Source organism: Hypanus sabinus, chromosome 14, assembly GCF_030144855.1.
Source record: "Hypanus sabinus isolate sHypSab1 chromosome 14, sHypSab1.hap1, whole genome shotgun sequence".
Lineage (NCBI taxonomy): Eukaryota > Metazoa > Chordata > Chondrichthyes > Myliobatiformes > Dasyatidae > Hypanus > Hypanus sabinus.
The window spans coordinates 24,306,262-24,330,793 of NC_082719.1; the positions used below are offsets into that span (position 1 = coordinate 24,306,262).

General features: G+C 41.8%; 1 pseudogene; it reads left to right on the top strand.

The window, feature by feature from the left end:
* Nucleotides 1–1,975: 1,975 nt before the first annotated feature.
* LOC132405085 (uncharacterized protein K02A2.6-like) overlaps nucleotides 1,976–24,532 on the top strand; it is an 89,728-nt pseudogene continuing 67,171 nt past the window's right edge.

The following is a 24,532-nucleotide window of genomic DNA, read 5'->3' on the forward strand; positions in this document are numbered from 1 at the left end:
AGTTTTAGCGAAGAGCTCAGACAGTGTTATAGAACGACTGACTGGGCCGATTTAAACTCAGACTGGGTTTTTCCCCAGATGCTCCAGTTTCCTCCCACTTCCCACACTCGTGCAGCTTTTTGGCTGCTGCAAATTGCTCCTGTTGTGTAGATGATCAGTGGAACCTGAAAGGAGTTCATGGGGATTTAGGGAGCAAAGGTTAACAGGGAAAATTAATGGAGAAAGAAAAATTAATGCTCTGTGAGTCAACAAAGACTCAATGAGCTGAAGTGAGGTCCTACAGTATATCATAAAAAAATCATAAGAACTATGATTTGTTGGTAGCTCTGTCTTTGTTGTTTGCCTTAACAGGTAACAACATGCACACAACAGTGGCTGCCCCAATGCTCAATGCACGTCAGAGGTGGAAAATCCAGGTTACAACAGTTCTTTTGCAGTTCTCACTGTTTATTGTTGATATCTCAGGGTCATTTTTCTGTGCTCATTTGATGCAAAACCTTCATTGAATTGGACTTTGATTTCACTTGCCATCTCTGGTCATACCTTGTACAGTTTGTCCCAGGCCTACAAACACCTGACTTACAGACACATGTACATGCAAACAAGAAATTCAGAAGTCTTTGACATGTGTACATACGTTTGTTTGGACTAATTCAGAATTATTTTTCTCTCTCTCCCCCTCTCCCACTCCCCTTTCTTATGTATTCTGTGTTTTAGATACCTTTTGTTACTATAATGTGGAGGTATATATATGACATTGAGTGCATTTGTTAGTCTATTTTGTGATATATGGACTAAATTAACTGAAGGGTGTCTGCAAAAATGGAACCCACTCATTAGCTGGGTATGCCCTGTAACTTGAAGGAGCCATTTAAAATGATGAATTTGAGTGATTCGAGTGGAGATCACTTCCATTAACTGAAGGGTTAGACATGCATAGTATGTCTAACGCTTCATAGACATAGGTAAGCAAGTTAGAGAACAGCAGAAATTGATTCTTTACACAGTAACATTTCGGACTCTGCATTATAGCAGTGGAGCTAGTAACTGAAACAAAGAAGGTGGAAGCAACTTTTATTTGCCAGTTCCTGCATCATTGCTTGGCAATCAGAATGTGCAAAGTTAAGGAGTGGATATGGAGGGGAGAATCTTCACTATTCCATTGTCCAATGCAATTATCAGGTAGTTCCATTGATTGTTCAGCAGCAGGCCTACCTGTTCTGGCCAGATTAAATATCGCGTGTTTCCCATGTTAACATTTAATAGGACATTAGATAGGTCTTGATAGAAAAGGAGATAGAGGGAGATTGGGAGCTGCGTAGGTAAATGGGATTAGTTCTCGTGGTTGTGCAATATTCGAGCCAAACCACAAGTTTCCTTTATGCCGTTTCAGTGTAATTGAATGCTTTACCACCTTCTTTGATTTCAGATGCAGTGCAGCTGCAGCGTCAATTAAAGTTAGTCTCCTGACTACGACAGTAATGTCAATCCCATGACCGGGCTGGTGAATCTGACACCATTAAGTGGGCAACAAAGTCAAATATCAAACATTTGCTCATTATTATATCTTCCGCAGCTGAATGATAAAAACAGTTCAAGATAAAATTTTAAAAATTCAGTTGCATGAAAGAAAACTAAATGACTGTTGTTGCAATGTGAGTATTATTAAAGGTAAGTTAATACTAATCGGTAAGCTGTTGGTACGAGAGCCTGGTTCCGCGGTTTGCGGGGTTTTTACTTCTAGTATGCATTGTGTATGTAGTTCCACCGCCCATGCCGCACGAGGTACCTGAAAGCCTCTGTATTGTAAATATCATCCCAGATAAAGATGTTCTAATAGCCATAAAATTGTCAAGTTGTCCTTTTGTAAAGTAGAAGTTACTACATATTTTTGGCGACGAGGTGAACTGGTTTTGTGGATGTGTCAGTACATTTCAACCAGGAGCTGCATAGGGACGAGGAGCCTGGTGTTCAGATGGCTATATTCGGGTCTATCGGAGAATTTGTGGAGGGAACCGAGGACTGGCTGGAGTATGAGGTAAGGTTGGGACACTATTTTGTGCTAATGGAATTACTGCGGAGGCTGAGAAGTGCTCTATTCTCCTGAGTGTGTGTGGGGCAAAGACATACAAACTGATAAGGAACTTAGCCACACCGCAGAAACCGGGAGAAATTCCATATGACGAACTGGTCAAGCTCATGCGTAACTAACACAATCTGAAACCTTCGGTGATAGTTCAACGGTTCAAGTTTCACAGCCATGTCCGGAAGCCAGGGCAGTCTGTGGGCGCTTTTGTGGCCGAGCTTCGGCAGCTGTCGGAGCATTGCGATTTCGGAGCCGTGTTGGATGACCTGCTCCGTGATAGATTAGTATGCGGCATTAATAATGACGCCGTACAACGCCGCTTGTTGGGGGAAACCCCACCGTTGGCTTTCAAGAAAGCCCTAGAGATTGCCCAAGGCATGGAGATGGCTGCTGATAATGCCAAGGATATACAGAAAGGACATGGGGGGTCGCAGTCGACGGCAGTGCTCCAAGTCAGGAGGGAGAGTCGTAGACAGGAAAAGCGGGTGGAATGTTTTCGGTGTGGAGGAACACATTATGCAAATGTTTGTAAATTCAAAGATACTGTCTGCCATGCTTGTAGCAAGAAGGGACATTTAGTTAAAAAGTGCAGGAGGATAAGGGGTCAGGTTAAGCCCGGGCAGGGGAAAGCTCAGCAGACTCAGGCAGCCACACACCACCTAGGACAGGGGTCAGCAACCTTTACCACTGAAAGAGCCACTTGGACCCGTTTCCCACAGAAAAGAAAACACTGGGAGCCGCAAAACCCGTTTGACATTTAAAATGAAATAACACTGCATACAACGTTTTTTTTGCCTTTATGCTATGTATAAACAAACTATAATGTGTTGCATTTATGAAATTGATGAACTCCTGCAGAGAAAACGAAATTACATTTCTGCATGCAACAAAAACATTTTGAACTCCGAAAAAAAGACGTTGGGTTGAAAGTTACTTTTAAGTAAAATACTCAATGTCTATTTGAGTCCTTCTTGTATTTATGAAAAACGCCGAACTTAAATTTTCCGCCAGCAGCAAACCAAAAATAACGTCAGCCAGCTGTCAGCCTGAAAAATAAAAGGACTATTTCACTGAACAATGAAAAAATATGAATATACATAAAATAATAGGCAATTAAAATATTTATCATACTTGGTTAATGGGATTTCTGCTCCTGGACCTCAGCGCACAGCGTCTGCACATCAGGGCTGTATGACGTCACCTTCATCTTTACACAGGATCGCAAGCTGTCATCTGTGAAGCATGCGCGATGTTTGTTTTTAATAAAGTTCATGTTGGAGAACACCTGCTCACATACATATGTGGATCCAAAGATCGACAGGACTCCAAGCGCATACTTTTTCATGTTTACATAAATGTCGGGCACAGCATTCCATGTTTCAAACACAAGTTGGTCCGGATTTGGAAGGTTTTCAATATCACTCCATTTGTGATTCTGAGCAAGAACGGCCTTCTGACGGGCAACATCTTCAAGGTCTGCTGTCAAGCGTCTAAACTTGGACACCCATATGTCTTTGTCGGCTATGTCGGCCAGTTCCATCTCAAGATCAGGTTGACTCACACCTGCCAATGCAGTCGTATTCAGTAGGGAAGGATCGATGCTTAAGGGAGTGACCGGGAAGGATAATGTGTTTTTTTCCTCTCTGAACTCACAGAAGCGTTTCCCAAACGATGTTTGCATTGCGATGATTGCAGAATGTAAATACTCCGAAATTATCATGTCGTGACCTTGTTTGAACTCTCTCAAATTGGGGAAGTGAGACAAAGTGCCTTTCTGTAAATCTCTGGCAAGCACTGTCAACTTGCGCTCGAATGCCAAGACATCCTCCAACATGTGCAGGGCTGTGCGTCCTTTCCCCTGAAGAGCTGTGTTCAGCGTGTTCAGGTGCGCTGTCATGTCTACCATGAAGTGTAGCTTTTCCAGCCACTCTGGCTGTTCCAGCTCAGGAAAGTTGAGCCCTTTGCTGCCCAGGAAAGTTTTCACTTCTTCCAGACACGCGACAAAGCGTTTCAGCACCTCCCCTTTGGACAGCCACCGGACTTTGTTGTGCAGCAGGAGATCAGAATATGCGCTTTCCATCTCGTCCAGTAACAAACGGAATTGACGGTGATTTAAACTTTTTGCCATTATTTTATTGACAATCTGAATGACAACATCCATTACTTCTGTGCATTCTGGAGGAAATGTTTGAGCGCACAGTGCCTCTTGGTGCAAGATGCAGTGAAAAGTCAGCAGCTTTCTGTCCAGCGACTTCTGCAGTAAAGCCACAAATCCCTTGTGCGTTCCCGTCATATTCGGAGCCCCATCAGTAGCTACTGACACCAGATGGGTGGTCTTTATTCCTTTGGCTCTTAAACAATTCAAGACAGCCTCACAGATGTCCTCCCCCCGTGTTTGGTCTTTTAGAGGTATCAACTCAATCAGTTCTTCCTGTGGCCCGGCAGAGTTTACATACCGGCAGAACAACGCTATTTGTTCAATATCGCCTTTGTCTTTAGACTCGTCACAGGCAATCGAGTAGGCCACAGCTGAATTGATGTCTTTAATTTGCTGTCTTGTGATGTCTTCTGCCATTTTTATGGTTCTGTCTTTGACAGTCTTTGCAGAGAGGGGCATATCCCTGATTTTCTGCACAATTTCACTCTTGTTTTTAAAGTCCGTGAATAGATGTTCTGAAATCTTAATGAAAGATTCTTTTATATATTCACCATCTGTAAACTGCTTCCCGTGCCTGACTATTTCCTGAGCGGCAATATAACTGGCGTATGTCGTTGATTTTCCTGACTTCATCCATTTCTGGAAATGATTTTTGCTCAGATCAACCTTCCGCATCAGTTCCGAAACGGCTTTTTTTCTCTCATCTCCATCCGGATATTTTTGAGCAAAGGCTGCGTGTTTACTCTGGAAATGCCTTGCGACATTTGACTTTTTGTTGTTTGCTAGTTTCTCATTGCATATTAAGCATACCGGTAAACCAGTCTCGTCAACAGTGAAAGCAAATGAATCTGTCCACGTATCATTAAACGTTCTGTTTTCTTCAGTCACTTTTCTTTTTTTAGAATTCTCCATAGTTGGCTTACCTTGGATCGAAAAATTAAAGAAATCGCGCACTGGCGGGTGTCAGGTATTGGCAGTGGTGACGTATATTAATAGCGATAAAAACACGTTGCAGCGGTGTGTTCAGGCAGTCAGTAAACTGCAGTCGAATAACTTTATTCGAACTAAACAGCCTTGCTTCTAAGCCTCCCTCAACCCAGCCCCCATGGACGCAGATGCTGCAAAAGACACGTACTCACAAACCCCCGTAGGCAATCTCCCTTAGCCGGAATGCTGGCTAATTGAGAGCCGTTTCGGATGTGTCAGAAAATGTGTCGCCACACTTACATTGTACAAGATCACCATAATCTTCAAATTTAGAATTACATTTCAAAAGCTAACAAACTAACATAAAATACATTTTAATTAAATACTGACCAATTATTTCCCAAAGCCACAGGGAGCCGCAGCACAGCGGTGAAAGAGCCACAAATGGCTCGGGAGCCGCAGGTTGCCGACCCCCGACCTAGGAGAAGCAGACGAGGAGGCAGCGGGTGCCTACAACATACTTGGGGTGGAAATGGATGAGGGACCACCTGAACCCTATTATGCCACAGTCACTGTCAAGGGAAAGGACATTAAGTTTGAGATTGATTCAGGGGCTACTGCATCGGTCATTAGTGAGGAGAGCTACAGGAGGACATGGGGATCCAACCTGCCTCCCATCAGACCATCTAAGCTCCAACTCAGGACCTATACAGGGTAGCCCATACCTCATTTAGGGGTGTTATATGTGGATATTTCAGCCGTGGGCCAGAAGGCTGAAACCAGGCTGGTGATAGCTAAGGGCAGTGGGCCCAGTCTTTTGGGCCGTGATTGGCTTCGCAAATTAAGTATGTACACACACAATGGAGGACATTCTGCAGTGGTATAGTGACATTTTCAGGGACGAGCTGGGCACACTGACGGGCGTGACCGTGAAACTTCATGTTGACCCTGAGGCCACACCACCTTTTTTAAAGCCCTATGCCGTGAAAGGCAAAGTCAAGGAGGAGCTGGAACGTTTACAGGGGCTGGGCATCATTGAGCCCATCCAGTTTTCCAGGTGGGTGGCTCCTACTGTTCCAGTTTTGAAGGCAGATAAAACGGTGAGGATACATGGGGACTACAAGCTTACGGTGAATTGGGTCTCTAAGCTGGAGGAGTACCCATTGCCACAGGTGGATGACCTGTTTGCGACCCTGTCAGGGGATGAGCTGTTCACAAAGCTGGACATGAGCCATGCCTACCAACAGCGGCTGCTCGACGAGGATTCAAAGGAGTACGTCACAATCGATACGCCCAAGGGATTATTCAAATACAATTGCCTGGTGTTTGGAGTGGTGTCTAGCCCCGCCATTTTCCAAAGGACAATGGAGTCTTTGCTGCAGGGGATTCTGCATGTAGCAGTATATTCTGATGATATTTTGATCACGGGAGCAACGGAGGGGGAGCATCTGGCTAACTTAGAACAGGTGCTGAAGAGACTCTCAGACACGGTTGCAGTTGAAACGTGGAAAATGTGTGTTCCTGGCTCTGAGTGTGACCTACCTGGGACACAAGATTACAGCTGAGGGGCTTTGCCCAGTGGAGGACAAAGTGAGAGCTATCAAGGAGGCCCCAAGCCCCAGGAGCTTCACTGAACTCAGATCATTTTTGGGCATGGTGAATTATTATGGCAAGTTCCTTTGGGACCTCTCAAAGGTTTTGGCCCCACTGTATAAGCTGCTTCACAATGACACTAAGTGGCAGTGGGGCGAAGAGCAGGAGGAAGCCTTCAATAAAGTGAAAGAACTCCTCCACTCAGCGAAGCTGCTCGTTCTCTATGACCCAGACAAGGAGATCATCCTTTCTTGCGTTGTTTCACCCTGTGGAGTCAGGGCAGTTCTCTCACACGTGATGGAGGACCGTTCAGAGAAGCCTATTGGTTTTGCTTCACGTACCCTGACGGCTGCTGAGAAGGGATATTCACAGCTAGACAAAGAAGGTCTGGCCTTTGTTTGTGTGGTCAAACACTTCCATCAGTACCTCTATGGACGTGTATTCACAATTTATACGGACCATAAACCACTGATGAGCCTTTTTGGGGAGACCACCGCTAGCCTCAGCCAGGATACAGCGTTGGGCTCTCACATTATCAGCCTACCAGTATACTATCGTGTACAGAGTGGGTGGGGATAATGCAAACGCCACTGCGCTGAGTCGACTCCCTTTACCTGAGACGCCTGTTACTACATATGTGCCTCCAGAGACTGTGTTTTCATTAGAGAGGCTGTCTGAGACACCTGTAAAGGTGACCCAGATCAAGCAATGGGCAGACAGGGACCCAGTCCTGTCCCAAGTCAAGACTTTTCTTTCACTAGGTTGGCCCAGAGTTGTGGAAGGAGAGGAACTGAGGCCTCTTGCCAAACGCAAGACGGAACTGAGTCTGCAGGATGGTTGCATTTTCTGGGGGGGGGGGGGGTGAGGGTCATCGTGCTTCCCCCTGGACGTTCACAGATTGTGGAGGAAATTCATGAGACTCACAGAGGGGTGTCTCAAATGAAAAGCTTTGCAAGATCCTACATCTGGTGGCCAAGAATGGATCAGGATCTGGAGAACAAGGTAAAATCATGCACGCAATGTCAGACCAATCAGAACATGCAACCACCGGCTCCTTTGCACCCATGGGAGTGGCCAGTCTACCCCTGGTCTAGGCTACATTTGCACTTTGCTGGCTCCTTTATGGGGCAGATGTTTCTTGCAATGGTAGATGTGCATTCCAAATGGATCGAAGCTCACATCATGAGCAACATCACAGCCCCCTCAACCACAGACAAACTCAGGCAAGTGTTTGCAGTCCACGGGCTGCCTGACACTCTGGTCACTGATAATGGCCCGACGTTCACCAGTGAGCTGTTCAGTGAGTTCATGTGGCAGAATGGCATTCGGCACATTCGGACGGCCCCTTTCCACCCAGCCTCAAATGGTTTGGCTGAGCGGGCTGTTCAGACAGTGGAGGAAGGCCTGAAGCGGATGACAGGGGGCTCTCTTAGTACCCGGCTTTCACGTTTCCTGTTTAAAGACTGCCTCACTCTACAGACTATAACTCCACGCACTCCAGCAGAGATGCTGATTGGACAAGATTGGACCGCTACACCCAGACATGAAGGCAAAAGTGGAGCGAAAGCAGGAAAAGCAGAAGGAGGGACATGATCAACATGTGCGAGAGGGACAGTTAGAACTGGATGACAATGTCTATGTGAGAAACTTCAGCAGCAGCAATAATCAGCAATGGCTACCTAGGGTTATTCTTGAGCAGAGTGGTCCAGTCTCCTATGTTGTTAAGCTGACTGAGGGGTGTGTCTCCTGCAGACATCAGGACCATGTGCACCTGAGTCATGATTCTTGGTTCAGAGGTGGACAGTTCCGTGGAGTTTCCAATGGTGAGACAGACTACTGAGGAAGCATGTCCACCAGTGACTCTGCTAAAGGGAGAGACATTGGCAGAGGGGGCAGTGTCCCCTGAAGAGGATGGACATTCTCACACAGACACACAGACCCCTCTCATGTCTCCAACAACAGAGCTCACCAGCGGTGCCTGCTGGGTCACCAGGGGTAGTGCGTAGATCACAGCGCCCTCTCAAACCTCCTGACAGACTGAATCTTTGATTGGATAGTTTCTTTTGTGGCTAGATTGAATGTTGAATTTGCCATGTTTTTTAGGTGTTTTTGTATTGGTAACCTGTTGCTAATGATACTATTGTTTTTATTTCCCAGTTCTTCTGTATTTGGATTTTTCTATGTTGGATTTTAAAGGGGAATAAGTGTTGTAATGTGAGTATTATTAAAAGTAAGTTAATACTAATCGAGAAGCTGTTGGTAACAAGAGGCAGGATCCGTGGTTGGTGGGGTTTTTACTTCCAGTATGCATTGTATATAGTTCCACCACCCATGCCGCATGAGGTACCTGGAAGCCTCTGTATTGTAAATATCATTTGCCGTCCCAGATAAAGATGTTCTTTTGGCCATAAAATTGTCGAGTGATCTTTTGTAAAGTAGAAGTTACCACAACTATTTTATTCCATTTGAACAAGTTGTGTTGTCTTAACCATCAAGCATTGTCTTAAGCAAACAAATTTTGACCCACTATCTTTTTGATCATCAGACACTAAAATCTAACAGTCATAATATAACAAGCAAATACTTACAGAAAGAGAAGACAAGATGAACATTTTATCCCTAACAACGGCATTCTGTACTTTGCCAGAGTTTATTTGTTTGTATTTTGTAAGAGCAACTTCACAGCATGGAGGCAGTCACAGGGAGAACATACAAACTCCTTGTAGGCGGCAGCGGGAATTGAACCAGAGTTGCCTGTACTGTAAAGCATTGTGCTAAACACTGCCCATCTGTATGGATGGTATGCAAGACAAGCTCTTCCCTGTATTTTGGTACATGTGACAATAACAAAACGACTTCCCCAATTTCTCCAGTAATATTTAGAAATAACTTCCATATTAACTCAATCACAAAACAAAAGACATACTGAAAATGTGTCCACTTGTAATGCCTGCCAGTATGCAGATAAAAATCTACTCTCCAGTTTAACACACTCAATTCATTAATCCTTTAAATATCTGAAGGTTCACTTTACAATCTGAGTAAGTTCAAGACACACTTTTCTCAAATCTCAAAGATCATGCTTCCTTTTCAAGTTAACTAGGGCTAGACACTAAAGATCAGTTCTACCAATGGTACTAGATGCAAAGTATCCAGATCCGCACCAAATCCCAGTCATTCTATGTTCCCTGGCCTGCAGTAGGTTGAGTTACAGCAGTGCCTCTGATTTATCATCAGTTTCAATAACATTATCATTTCCTGTCTCCGTAATTTTCTCCAGTACTGCCATCCTCTGGAATGTCAGTACTCATCTAGAATTAGATGACATCTAATTACTGACATCTGCCCTTCTGCTCATCCCAGAATGTAATCACACCACTGATTATTTTATGTCACTCTTGCAAAGCACTTTGAGGTGTTTTTCCTACATCAAAGTCATTAGATGGAGATGGGTTTTTACAACAAAATGAATAATAAAATGCTCAGCACATTTGATGTCACAAACTGAGCAACTAGCTTGCCTTGATCCCACCATGTTGTCTCTATGGTTATAAAAGCTCACCAACGTCTCTACTTCATCAGGAGGCTAAAAAGAGTTTGGCATGCCTCCTTTGACCCTCAACGATTTTTATCGATGTACCACTGAAAGCACTCTATCGGGATGCATCACAGCTTTATGCGGCAACCGCTCTGCCCATGGCTGCATGAAACTGCTGAGAGTTGTGGACAAAGTTCAGCTCATCATGGAATCCGGCCTCCCGTCCGTGGGCTCTTGTCTATAATTCTCACTGCCTTAGTAAAGCAGGCAGCATAATTAAAACACCCACCTCCCTCAGAGCAGACGATATAAAAGCTTGGAAACGTGTCCTGCCTGGTTTATGGATAGGTTCCATCCTGTTGTTATAAAACTATTAAATGGTTCCTTACTATGGTACGATAGACTTTTGACCTTACAATCTACGTCTTTTTAACCTTGCACCTTACTACCAACCTAACTGCACTTTTTCAGCACTGTATACACTTAATTCAGCTCTTCCTTATTGTTTACCTTGAATTGCTCAATACACTGCCATAATTTACTTACTTACTTATTGAGATAGGGTGCAGAATAGGCCCAGCCAGCTCTTTGAACTGCACCGCCCAACAATTCCCTGATTTAACCCTAGCATGATCACATAGCAATTTACAATGACCAATGGTATGTCTTTGGACAGTGAGTCAAAACCGGAGCACCCACGTAGTTACGAAGAGAACATACAAACTCCTTAAGGCAGCAGTGGGAATTGAACCAGAGTCACCTGCTGTACTGTAAAGCAGTGTGCTAACCACTCTGCTACCGTGTTGCCTAACTGTATGGATGGTATACAAGACAAGCTCTTATCTGTACTTTCTACATGTGACAATAGCAAAACAATTTCCCCAATTTCACCAGTAATATTTAGAAATAACTTCCATATTATTAACTCATCACAAAAAAAGACTCTCTGAAAATTTTTCCACTTATAATGCCTGTCAGTATGTAAATAAAGATCTACACTCTATTTAACACATTTGATTAATTAATCCTTTAAATATCTGAATGTTCACATTATAATCTGAGACTGAGGTCAAGGTACATTTTTCTCAAGCCTCAAAGATCATGAACCTAGGGAAGAGACGAGTATTTCTGCACTGCGATCCCTTTTACAAAAATTATTTCTGCAAAAATTGATGCCAACTAGTTCACTGGAATATGTGATGTGACAGCAAAGTTTATTTATTTGCCATTTAGTCACCATGATTGGGGAGGCTGTCAACTCTTGTCTGTACAATGTGAAAGCTAGCCATTAAACTAGTCATTTAAATTTATCATTAAAATAGCTACTGTTTTGTGTTTACGTGATGTGACAAATCATGACAAGCAGACATTTTACTAATGTGCATTTGTGTTGAAGTCAGAAAGTTTATTGCCTTTATGTGTAAGCCAGAAATATTTTAAAAAGTTTGATTTTCATAAATGACGAAGGAGGTTTGGAAGAGAGGATTTAAGGACCTAGGTAGAAAGCTTAAAAGCAGGACTTCCAGGTTAGCAATCTCTGGATTGTTGCTTGTGACATGTGCCATTGAGGGTAAAAATAAGATGATTTGGCAGAGTAATGTGTGACTGAGTAACTGATGCAAGGGGCAGAGTTTCAGATTTCCAGATCTCTTCTGGGGCAGGTTATTCTTAAACAAGAGAGAGACCAATATCCTTGTAGGCAGGTTTGCCAGTGCTTTTGGGGAAGGTTTAAACTAGCTTGGCAGGGGGATGGGAACTGGAGTGATAGAGCTGATGGTTTACGAGCCTTTGCAGTGTGTAGTGAGACTGTCAGAAAGGACAGGCAAACGATAGGGCAAAATTACAGTCAGTAGGATAAGTTGCAGTTTAAATAGGGGACAAAACCAAAAAGGGTGATGGGTACAGGATGAAACATTTTATATTTGAATGTACGCAGTATACGAAAAAAGTAGATGATCTTGTAGCACAGTTAGAGATTGGCAAGTATCAGTCATGGCTGAAGGAAGTTATAATTGGGGGATTAAAATCCAAGGATACACATTATATCATAAGGACAGGCAGGTAGGCAGAGGGATTACATGCTTCATTGGTAAAAAATTGAATCAAATACTTAGAAAAAGGTGACATAGGATCAGAAAGCATAGAATTCTTGTAGATGGAGTTAAGAAACTGCAAAGGTTAAACGACCCTGATGAGAATTATATACAGGCCTTCAAAAAGTAGCCAGGATGTGGGCTATAAATTACAACAGGAGATAGAAAAGGGATATCAAAAGGCAACATTATGATAGTTATTGGAGGATTTCAATATGCAGGTAGAATAGAAAAGAGAAAGTTTGTAGAATGCTTGCAAGATGACTTTTTAGAGCATCTTGTGATTGAACCCATTGGGGGATCAGCTAATCTGGATTGGGTGCTAAATAATGAAACAGATTTGATTATGAAGCTTACGGTTAAGGAACTCTTGGGAGTGAATGATCATAATATGATTATAATACACCCTGCAATTTGAGAGGGCGAAGCTAAAGACAGATGTATACACATTAAAGTGGAATAGAGGAATTAAAATGTCATGACAGAGGAGCTGGCCAAAGTTAATTGGAAGGGGACATCTGCAGGGACGACAATAGAGCAGCAATGACTGGAGTTGCTGGGAGCCATTAGGGAGGTGCAGAATAGATATATACCAAGAAGAAGTAGTATTCTAAAGGCAGGATGACACAACCATGGCTGGCAAGGGAAATCATAGCCAACATAAAAGTGAAAGGGAGGACATATAATAGAGCAAAAAATAGTGTAAAGTTAGAGGATTGGGAAGCTTTTATAACCAGTAGAAGGCAACTAAAGAAGCCTAGCTAACAATATTAAAAGGAATACCAAATGATTCTTCAGATACATAGAGAGTAAAAGGGAAGTGAAAGTAGATATTGGACTACTGGAAAATGACACTGAAGAGGTAGTAATGGGGGGGGGGCAAGGACATAGCAGATGAACTTAAATATTTTGCTTCAGCCTTCACTGTGAAAGATACCAGCATTATGCCAGAAGTTTGAGAGAGTCAGGGGGCAGAAGTGATTGCAGTTGTTCTTGCTGTGGAGAAGATGCTTGGGAAACTGAAATGTCTGAAGATAGATAAGTCACCGGGACCAAATAGACTAAACCCCAGGGTTCTGAAAGAGGTAGCTGAAGAGATTATGGAGGCACTATTAAAGATCTTTCATGAATCATTAGATTCAAGAATAGTTTGAAAGGACTGGAAAATTGCAAATGTCACTCTACTCTTCAAGAAGGGAGGGAGCAGAAGAAAGCAGATTATTGACCAGTTAGCCTGATCTCAGTGGTTGGGAAGATGTTCGAGTCAATTGTTAAGGATGTGGTTTTGGAGTACTCGCCGGTGCATGATAAAATAGGCCAAAGTCAGCACAGTTTCCATAAGGGAAAATCTTGCCTGACAGATCTGTTAGAATTCTTTGAGGAAATAACAAGAAGGATAGACAAAGGATAATTGGATGATGTTGTGCACTTGGATTTTCAGAGGGCCTTTGACAAGGTGCCGCACATGAGGCTGCTTAACAAGATGAGAGCCCACGGTATTACAGGAAAGATCAAAAATATGAGGCTAACAATGTCTTGGGAGTCATTTTGCAGAATTCCCTAAAGGTTAATTTGCAGGTTGAGTCAGCAGTGAGCAAGGAAAATGCAATGCTAGCATTAACTTCAAGAAGACTAGAATATAAAAGCAAGGATGTAATGCTAAGGCTTTATAAGATACTGGAGGGGCCTAACTTGGAGTATTGCAAGCTAATTTGGGCCTCTTATTTAAGAAAGGATGGGATGAAGTAGGAGAGGGTTCAGAGGAGGTTCACTGGAATGATTCTGGGAATAGCAGGGTAATCATATGAACAGTGATTGATAGCTCTGGAACTTTACTCCCTGGAGTTTACAGTAGAAGAATGAGGAGGGATTTCATTGAAACTTATCAATTGTTGAAAAACATGGATCAGGGGTTCCCAACTGTTAACTGAGGGGTCTGTGGATCCCAGTTTGGGAACTCCTGGCCTGGATGGAGTGAAAGTGAAGAGAATGTTTCCTGTGGTGGTGGAGTCAAGGACCAGAGGGCACAGTCTCAGAATAGAGAATTTAGAAGGAGTGGAGGAGAGACTTCTTTAGCCAGAGGGTGGTGAATCTGTGAAATTTGTTGCCACGGGTGGCTGTGGAGGTCAGGACATTGGTTATATTTAAGACAGAGCTTGATAGTTTTTTGATTATTCAGGGTGTTAAAGGTTACGGGGAGAAAGCAGTAGATTGGGGTTGAGAGGATAATGGTTCAGCCAGGATGGAATGGTGGAGCAGACTCAATAGGCCGAAAGTTCTTGTTCTTCTCCTATGCCTTATGATTTTATAGAGTTACATGGAGTTATTCAAATATTTTATATGGAGGTGATCAGTCATAGTGCAAATTAGTCCCAGATCTGCTTACTTTGCTTCCTGTATGATTTTCAATCCCAAATGAATTCACATCAAATGGTGCACATGTATTCATCTGTTTGCCATATATATAATTACACCAACAATATAATCTCATTGTATTTGATTCCAAAAGATACTGTAGGTTTTATTCAACTTAAATGAGTAACAAATCACATGTTTAAGTTCTTAATGTGAAACATGAGATTTTGTTATATTAGATGCAATGTTATTTTGTAGCTCTCTTCCTTGCAACCCTTTACGCCATTCCTTAAGAGTTTCCATTGATTTCCATTGAAAGGGTAGTGTGCTATCGAGACGACCTGAAACAAATTGGGGCCTTATAGTGACTGCAGCAGATGAGCTAATTCAATATTAATTGCACTTTACCCTTGGCAATCTCTTGGTTTTATAAGCTCAGTTCCACAGTGATTAGTTTATCTGCCAACTGCTTCATTGAGGCAGATGAAATCAATTTAAATACTGCTAACAAAATTGAATTCAAGCATGTCCCTTAACTGGAGCCTGTGCTTGATAGTTAATGTTATACAGCAATGTGCAGAGTTTTAAACGAGAAGATAACTCAAAAGGTCAATTTTTCCTTCCAGGAACTACCAAAATTAAAATAAACCATCTGAGTTCAAGGCGCAGCAATGTTTGTATGCATCTTAGTAGAAGCACCTACAGATACAGTATATATCAAGAGCTCCCTTATAATCATTATTTCAGAAAATAGAAATTAGTTTATTATTTGACTTGGCCTGTTATGATCACTTGTACAGATTTCTATTGAAAAGCATACTGGTGAAACAAATCAATTCATTATACAATACATTGAGATAGTACGAGCTAAAGGAATGCAGAACAAAGTGTCATGGCTACAGAGAAATTGCAATGCAGGAAGACAACAAGGAGCAAGACCATAACAAGTCCATCTTATTGTACTAAGGAACTATTCAATACTCTATAACAGTGGGATAGGCGTTACCCTTGAGATTACTTTCAGGTTTTTGTATCTTGTGCTTGTAGGAGAGGGGTGAAGAGAGAACGTCCAGGGTTGATGATGTCAGGGTTGGAATTGGAGCAGAACCTGGCCTTGCAGTGTTGAGAGTACAGGGTAAAGTGGGAGGTCTGAGGATGCAACATTAAAGAGTACGTGTACTAAGAGTAATCATGGCAGAGATGTTGCTGCCCATCCTTAACTGATTGCTGTCTGTTGGTTGGAAAGTCAAGGATCCATTTGCAGAAGGAGGTGTTAGCTTGCGGGTCTTGGAGATTGCTGCTGACTTTTCTTGAAATTATATTATTGTAGGTGGACTGTAATCAATAAATAACAGTCTAATGTAAATTACTTTACTGTCCAGATGCTCCAAAGCTCAGAAAAATGGCAGGAGCCATCAACCTGTTTCAGCGATAGGAGAATAAGTGTGTGTTGGGGTTGACTGGGAGGATGGAGTTAATGTGTGCCATGACCAGCCTCTTAAAGCACTTCATGATGCTAGATCTCAGAGCCGCTGGGTAGTAGAATTAAGGCACAGGTACTGGTGTAGCAGTGACTTTCTTAACACAAGTTGGGATCTTCAGATTGATACAGCTGAGGTTAAAAATATCCACAATGCACTTGTTGATAAAATCCATAATGGTAGTGACATACTCACTTAGGCAGTCCCTAAGCAGCTAATTAACTTCCAACATGAGGAAATCTGCAGATGCTGGAAATTCAACAACACACACAAAATGCTGGTAGAACACAGCAAGCCAGGCAGCATCTATAGGGAGAAGCGCTGTCGACGTTTCGGGCTGAGACCCTGCATCAGGACTAACTTCCAATTTGGGTGACTCCATTCCAGGACTTCCAGTATCAAATAGACACAGCCACTTTCCTCAGCAGTGAAGTAGGAGGCTGGGCTGCAGGTTAAGCCGAAAAATTGTGAGTTCAAGCCCCCTCCCAGCATATTACAAGCTATTGAGAACAAAGTTGATGAGACTGACCTAGCAAAGAGAACTGAAGGACTGTTGTGTGCAAAATATCACCAACGTATGCCTTACCCCTGCCTCATATGACTGCCCACACAATTCACCAGGTGGACCCCATTGTGTTCTTGAGCAAAGTTAGAGATGGATGGGTTTCCCTTATTAACCAATATTGCAAGATGTTTAGGCATGCTCCTGCTCACCTATCTTGGAACATCTAACAACGAAATATCACCCATACTATCTGCAGCGGGAGTTTTCTTCAACTATCCTGAAAGCAAACTACATCTCACTTCAGGTGGAGGTGAAACCTGCATTCAATGAACTATACTCTGGTTATTATTGCTGGTGTTCTTCTCACATTAGGGTGGCATGGTAACACTTTACAGCATGCAGCTGTAAGGCTGGGGCTCGATTCCTGCCACTGCCTGTAAAGAGTTTGTACAGTCCCCCGTGACCTGGGTGCTCAGTTTACTCACACATTCCAAAGACGTACAGGTTAGGTTTAGTAAATTGTGGGCATGCTGTGTTGAAGTCAGAAGCATGGTGACACTTGTGGACTTCCCAGTACAATCCTTGCTGATGTAAATGATGCAAACAACACATGTTATTGTCTGCTTCAATGTACATGTGACAAAGGAAAGCTGACCTCTATTTGTGCCTAGTAGGGTGATTACTATGATGAGCTTCTACACTTATACTTCTTCAAAGAACCAGGCCTCAGGTTAACTCACAATACGTGCTCCATCATGTAGGAGTACACCAAAGAATTTATCAATTATTGTAAGGTGCCCGCAATGTTCACACGATTCCAGCAAGAGGGAATGTAAAGGCTGTAGCAGAAAGAAGTGCTGTTTACATGATGTAACAGCAGATTGCGTGAGTGACTGGAACTGCAGATGGTGTGTACGTGATTGGGAAAGCAGAGTTTTAGAACATAACGTGGGAGGAACTAGAACCATATCTACTTGAAAGGACTTTAATAGCAGAGCGTGAGAGCATTGGGGCAGCACAGAGTAGGATTGATGAGAACAATATGCAGTTGGACTGAGTGGAACAGTACACAGTGGGTATGATTGGAAGATCATATTGTGAGCAGTCTGCTGGAAGAAAACAATGGAAGAAATAAAGTAAATGAACAAGCTCGTTTCTGACCTGAAGCTAAATGTGCCTTAACCAATGAACAGTGGACAGTGATCTCAAGGGCTCTGACATGAAAGGAAAAATGTTTTCATGTGCTGACATGAAAAAATGATGTGCTGATATGAAAAGAATTTACCCTAAAAGAAGGTCTAACATCAAGGTACAGCAAATCTCCTAAGTAAAAATAGCAATAGAGGTTGTGCCACAACTCAGTTCTCCCCTGCAGCCTAACATCAGAATGGGATTTGCTATAATTCAGTTCGAAGAGTTTCTGCTGTCGTACAAAGTACACAGAGGCATCCTCCGCTCCTTTGTGCAGATACTTATTCTGTGGTTTATACTGACAAATTTAGTGGAGGGAATGAAGAAACCAATGGTGATGAATGAATGACAGCGAGTCCTTGTCATGCAAATTTAATTGTAATTACTGGAACTACTTTCTCAATTTAATTCTCAATGGGTGTCATCATTGATATTGAAACCGAAAATGACAGAAATATTCAGAAAGTCAGGCAGCATCTATAATGAGGGTAGGAAAGTTAATATTTTAGGCCAGTGACATTTCATCAGAATTAATTTGGGAAAAAATAGTTTAATTGACAATATACAGAGTCACTGTATATTGTCTCCTACTCTGTCTAAAGGAAGCCTTTCATTCAGGAAACAGCCTTCTTTCTGGGCACCTTGTAGTTCTCAGAACTCAATATTGAGTTTGATAGTTTCAACTAGCCAGCTTTTCCAGTTTGTGCCTGTACTGGCCAGTTCTAATGCAAGATAGTCAACTTGTAACATTAATTTAGTTGTTCTCACTCCACATTTGCCACCAGACCTACTGAGTGTTTATTTTATTTCAGATTGCCCAGATGCTTGTGTTCAGAAACTTATTTATTTATTATTAAATATTTATTAATACTTTTTATTATTTAGAGATACAACATGGGAAAAGGCTCTTCTGGCCCAACAAGCCACACCACCCAATTACTGTGCATCCTTGTGCTCAATTAACTTATTAACGTTCCATTAGCCTTCTTACTTGCCAAACTTTTGCCCATTATTTAACCTATCACTATCCCTTTGCAAGCTCTTGCTGTCCTCCTGTCACTTTGGATCAGCATATTCGTCTAGAGTAACATTATGCCTTTATCTAGGTCATTAATATAAATATTATTAAGATATTATTAAGACTCAGCACTGCTACCAGTGGCATACCACCAATTACTGACTGCCAATCCAAAAAAAATCCATTCATCCCATTTAGTTTTCATTGATTTGAAAGTAGATCTGAAAGTGCCCCTCCTACTTTCAAATCTCTTACTATCTTTCCTTTCAGTTAGTCCTGACAAAGGGTCTCAGCCCGAAACGTCGACAGTGCTTCTCCCTATTGATGCTGCCTGGCCTGCTGTGTTCCACCAGCATCTTGTGTGTGTTGCCTGAATTTCCAGCATCTGCAGATTTCCTTGTGTTTGTCATTCATTTATCCATTCAGTTTACTACACATCCTCAAGGGACTTTAATAAATTTGTCAAATACATTTTCCTTTTCATAAACTAAAGCATATTAAAACATGTTTGTCATCTCAATTAACTAATTCCAATGAAAGTCATCAACCTGAAATGTTACCACCATTTCTCTCTCCACAGATGCCACCTGATGAGTTGAGTGCCTCAAGAATTTTCAGTTTTTATTTTAGATTACCTCCATCTTCGGCTTTTGAATTTTGATTTTACGTCTACCTTCACTGGAAAAGGAACCGTAGTGTTTGTGATGATGTCAGACACAAACCGATGTTAAGCCAGGAGTTTTAGGATTTTGGAACAGAGATAATGAATGTCAGGGCATAAAAGGAAGAGAACTTGGAGATTACATTTATATGCTTGCTAATACTGTCTACAGAATTTGGAATTGCTGTGGGAGAAACTTGACAAACTGTTGTAACCTATTAGATGTAAAATAGTCACATACATTGTTAAAAGAGGAATGGCAATGCTCACATTGGTCTCAATGCTCAAAGTTCGAAGTAAATTATTCATCAAAGTACATATATGTCACCACATACAACCCTGAGATTCACTTTTTGCAGTAAATGCACAGAAGCAACACATGATCATTGAAAACCACACACAAGACAGACAAACCCAACCAGTGTGCAAAAGGGAACAAACTTGTAAATGCAAAGAAAGACAAAGTAATAATAATAAATCAATAGGCAATAAATAATGAGAACACAAGGTGAAGAGTATTTGAAAGTGAATCCATGGGTTGTGGGAACATTTCAAAGATGGGGTGAGTGAAGTCATCCCCTATGGTTCAAGACCCTGCTGAGGAGTAATAACTGTTCCTGAATCTGGTGGTGTGGATCCTGAGGCTCCTATACTTTCTTCTTGATGGTAACAGTGAGAAGAGAGCATGATCTGGGTTGTGGGGATCCCTGATGCTGGATGCTGCTTTCCTGTGACAATGTTTCATGTAAATGTGCTCAATGGTGGGGAGGGCTTTACCTGTAATGGACTGGGCCATATCCACTATTTTTACAGAATTTTCCATTCAAGAGCAGTGGTGTTTCCATACCAGGCTGTGATGCAGCCAGTCAATATACTCTCCACTGCACATCTATAGAAGTTTGTCGAAGTTTTAGATATCATGCCGAATCTTTGCAAACTCCTCAGGAAGTAGAGGCGTTGTTGTCCTTTCTTGGTAATTGTACTTGTATGCTGGAACTAGCTCAGATCCTCTGAAATTATAACACTGAGGAATTTAAAACTGCTGACTCTCTCCACCCCTGATCCCCTGATAAGGACTGGCTCATGGACCTCAGGTTTCTTCCTTCTGAAGTCAATAATCAGCTTCTTGATCTTGCTGACATTGAGCGAGAGGTTGTTGCTGTGGCACCACTCAGACAGATTTTCGACCTCTCTCCAATATGCTGAAAATGGCATTGGAGTTGTGCTTAGCCACACAGTCATAAGTGTAAAGCGAAGAGGGCATGAGGCTAAGCACAGCCTTGGGGTGCACCTGGGCTGATGGAGATTGTAGAGAAGATGTTGCTGTCAATCTGAACTGACTGGGGTCTACAAATGAGGAAGGCAAGAATCCAATTGCACAATGAGCTATTGAGACCAAGGTCTTGGAGCTTATTGATTAGTTTTGAGGCAACAATGGTATTAAATGCTGAGCTGTAGTTGATAAAGAGCATCCTGGTGTTTGCATCTTTGCTGTCCAGATGTTCCAGAGTTGAGTGAAGGGACAATGAGATGGCACCTAATATGGACCTGTGCTTCAGTAGACAAACTGGAGCAGATCCAAGTCACTTCTCAGACAAGAGTTGTAATGTTTCATCACTAACCCCTCAAATCACTTCATCACTGTGGATGTAGGTGCAACCGATTGATGGTCACTGAGGCAGGTTATCACATTCTTCTTGGGCAATGGTTTAAGTGAAGTCTGCTTGAAGCAGGTGGGTACCTCAGACTGCTGAAATGAGAGGGTAAGACCTCAGTGAACACTGCAGGCAGTTGATCAGCATAGGTCTTTGCTACTTGGCCTGGAAGCGCTTCTGGGCCAGATGCTTTTCATGGGTTTACCCTCCTGAAGGCTGCTCTCACATCACCATCAGAGACTGAAATCACAGGATCATCATGGGCTGTGGAAGCTTGTGATGCTCTGTTCATGTTTTAATGGTCAAAGAGAGCATATTCAAAGCATGTACAGCTGAAGCAATCCCATGGCCACTCCTCTGCCCCTGTTATCTTCAATTACGAAGAACTACCTAAGAAGACAAAGAAGAACGATATTTAAGGTATTTTGTTGGTAGATAAGGCTATTCATTCATCTTTAGTTGATGTAATCAGCTGAACTGTCAGTAAAGATTTGAAAAGTAATGACCAAATTCCATGAATTACACTCTCCTGGAGCATATTTTATTTTTTCCTACTCAAGAATGAACTCCTGGTTGAAATCTCTTTTCTCCCTTTGAATTTGATGCCAAAGTAACTGGAGGGTGCATAAGAAATGCTTGTTTTATTGAATAGCTGATCAGTTTTGCACTGGATTCCTGGGGTTCTCAAATCTGTGTATGAAACTTACTCTACATATTAAACTTACAAGTGACTATCCTGCCCACGCCAGAGTCTGCAAATTTCAATTGTTGACACTATTCATTTCTAATAGGTGTCAAAACAAAGAGTTGTACTTAGGAGTTATTTTGCTGTCTTATTCTTTCATTTTTGTCTTTATGAGGTTGTAGACCATTTCCTTTAGCTGTGAACTTATGTTAAAAAAACTGGTAAGGAAACTTTTCAAGGTCTAATGAACCTTTATGCAGAAAATCAGAAGCAGAATCAGAATTAGGTTTAATATCACTGTTATATGCCATGAAAATGTCATCGTGTGGCAGCAGTACATTGCAATACATAATAAAAAAGAAACTATAAATTACAATAAGAAAAATATATAAATTAAATTAATATAATAAAAGAAGGCAAAAAAATTGTGAAGTAGTGTAGATAGGTTCATTGCCCATCAGAAATCTGATGGCAGTGGGGAAGAAGCTGTTCCTAAAACATTGAGTATGTGTCTTCATGCTCCTGTACCTCCTTCTTGTAGCAATGAGAAGAGGTTATGTCCTGGATGACCGGAGTCCTTAATGATGGATGCTGTCTTTTTGAGGTATCAGCTTTTGAAGGTGCCCTTGATGCTGGCAAGACTAGAGCCCATGATGGAGCTGGCTGAATTTGTAACTTTCTGCAGCTTTTTCTGATCCTGTGCAGTGGCCCCTCCAAACCAGATGGTGATGCAACCAGTTTGAATCCTCTTCAGGTACATCTGTAGAAATTTGCAAGAGTCTTTGCTGACATACCAAGTCTCTTCAAACTCCTAATGAAAATATAGCCAAATTCTGGCTTATTTGTAATTGCATTTATATATTGGGCCCAGGATAGCAACGATGGATCCAACTTCCTGGTTAAGACTTGAATCAAAGCTTTTAGTCATTATTTTGTGAGAATATTAGCTAACATGAGATTTTTTTTTTTCAAAAGAGAAGTGTAATGAAGCAGTGATTGAGTAAAAAAATTACTATTTTCCAAAAGTAGAGATATGAAAAATTTTCTTGCTCCACATTTAAGAAAAATCTACACTTATCTTCAGTATGCATGTTAAGATGTACAAATGCCCAATTATCAAAATGAATTAGCATTTTTGAAGTATTGCAGGGAAACATAAAAATGGCAGCATCTATTTATAACAGATTGCCCTTGTCAGGGGACTCCACCTTTAAACAAGTTATCCTTAATACTCTACGAACTCATGATGAGTAATATGCTCATTACTGAGGCATTACTGTAACCCTGAGTTTACAAAACTACAACTCATTGACTTTGAACCTTCTCTCAATCTAACAATGAGTTTACTGTACAGTAAGAAATTATTTTGTTTTGTTTCTTTCTGTACCATTTATGAGACAGCTAACTTATGGTTATCAGAGATAAAATTAAATCCTTCTGTCGTCATCTGTAACCACTGTACTTTAGACTTCACTGATTTATTCACCTTCAGCCTCTCGGGTATTGCTTGGTCAAATCATATAACATATAACCATATAACAATCACAGCACGGAAACAGGCCATCTCGGCCCTCCTAGTCCGTGCCGAACTCTTAATCTCACGTAGTCCCACCTACCCGCACTCAGCCCATAACCCTCCACTCCTTTCCTGTCCATATACCTATCCAATTTTACCTCAAATGACACAACTGAACTGGCCTCTACTACTTCTACAGGAACCTCATTCCACACGGCTATCACTCTCTGAGTAAAGAAATACCCCCTCGTGTTTCCCTTAAACTTCTGCCCCCAACTCTCAAATCATGTCCTCTCGTTTGAATCTCCCCTACTCTCAATGGAAACAGCCTATTCACGTCAACTCTATCTATCCCTCTCAAAATTTTAAATACCTTGATCAAATCCCCCCTCAACCTTCTACGCTCCAATGAATAGAGACCTAACTTATTCAACCTTTCTCTGTAACTTAAGTACTGAAACCCAGGTAACATCCTAGTAAATCGTCTCTGCACTCTCTCTATTGATATCTTTCCTATAATTCGGTGACCAGAACTGTACACAATATTCCAAATTTGGCCTTACCAATGCCTTGTACAATTTTAACATTACATCCCAACTTCTGTACTCAATGCTCTGATTTATAAAGGCCAGCGTTCCAAAAGCCTTCTTTACCACTCTATCTACATGAGACCACCTTCAGGGAACTATGCACTGTTATTCCTAGATCTCTCTGTTCCACTGCATTCCTCAATGCCCTGCCATTTACTCTGTATGTTCTATTTGGATTATTCCTGCCAAATTGTAGAACCTCACACTTCTCAGCATTAAACTCCATCTGCCAACGTTCAGCCCATTCTTCTAACTGGCATAAATCTCCCCGCAAGCTTTGAAAACCCACCTCATTATCCACAACACCTCCTACCTTAGTATCATCGGCATACTTACTAATCCAATTTACCACCCCATCATCCAGATCATTTATGTATATATTTACCACCCCATCATCCAGATCTAATTCAATTTTCCCACTTCTTTGAAACTGTGCTAAATATCCAATTTTTTGTGTGGATAGTCCAGAGGAAATGGTGA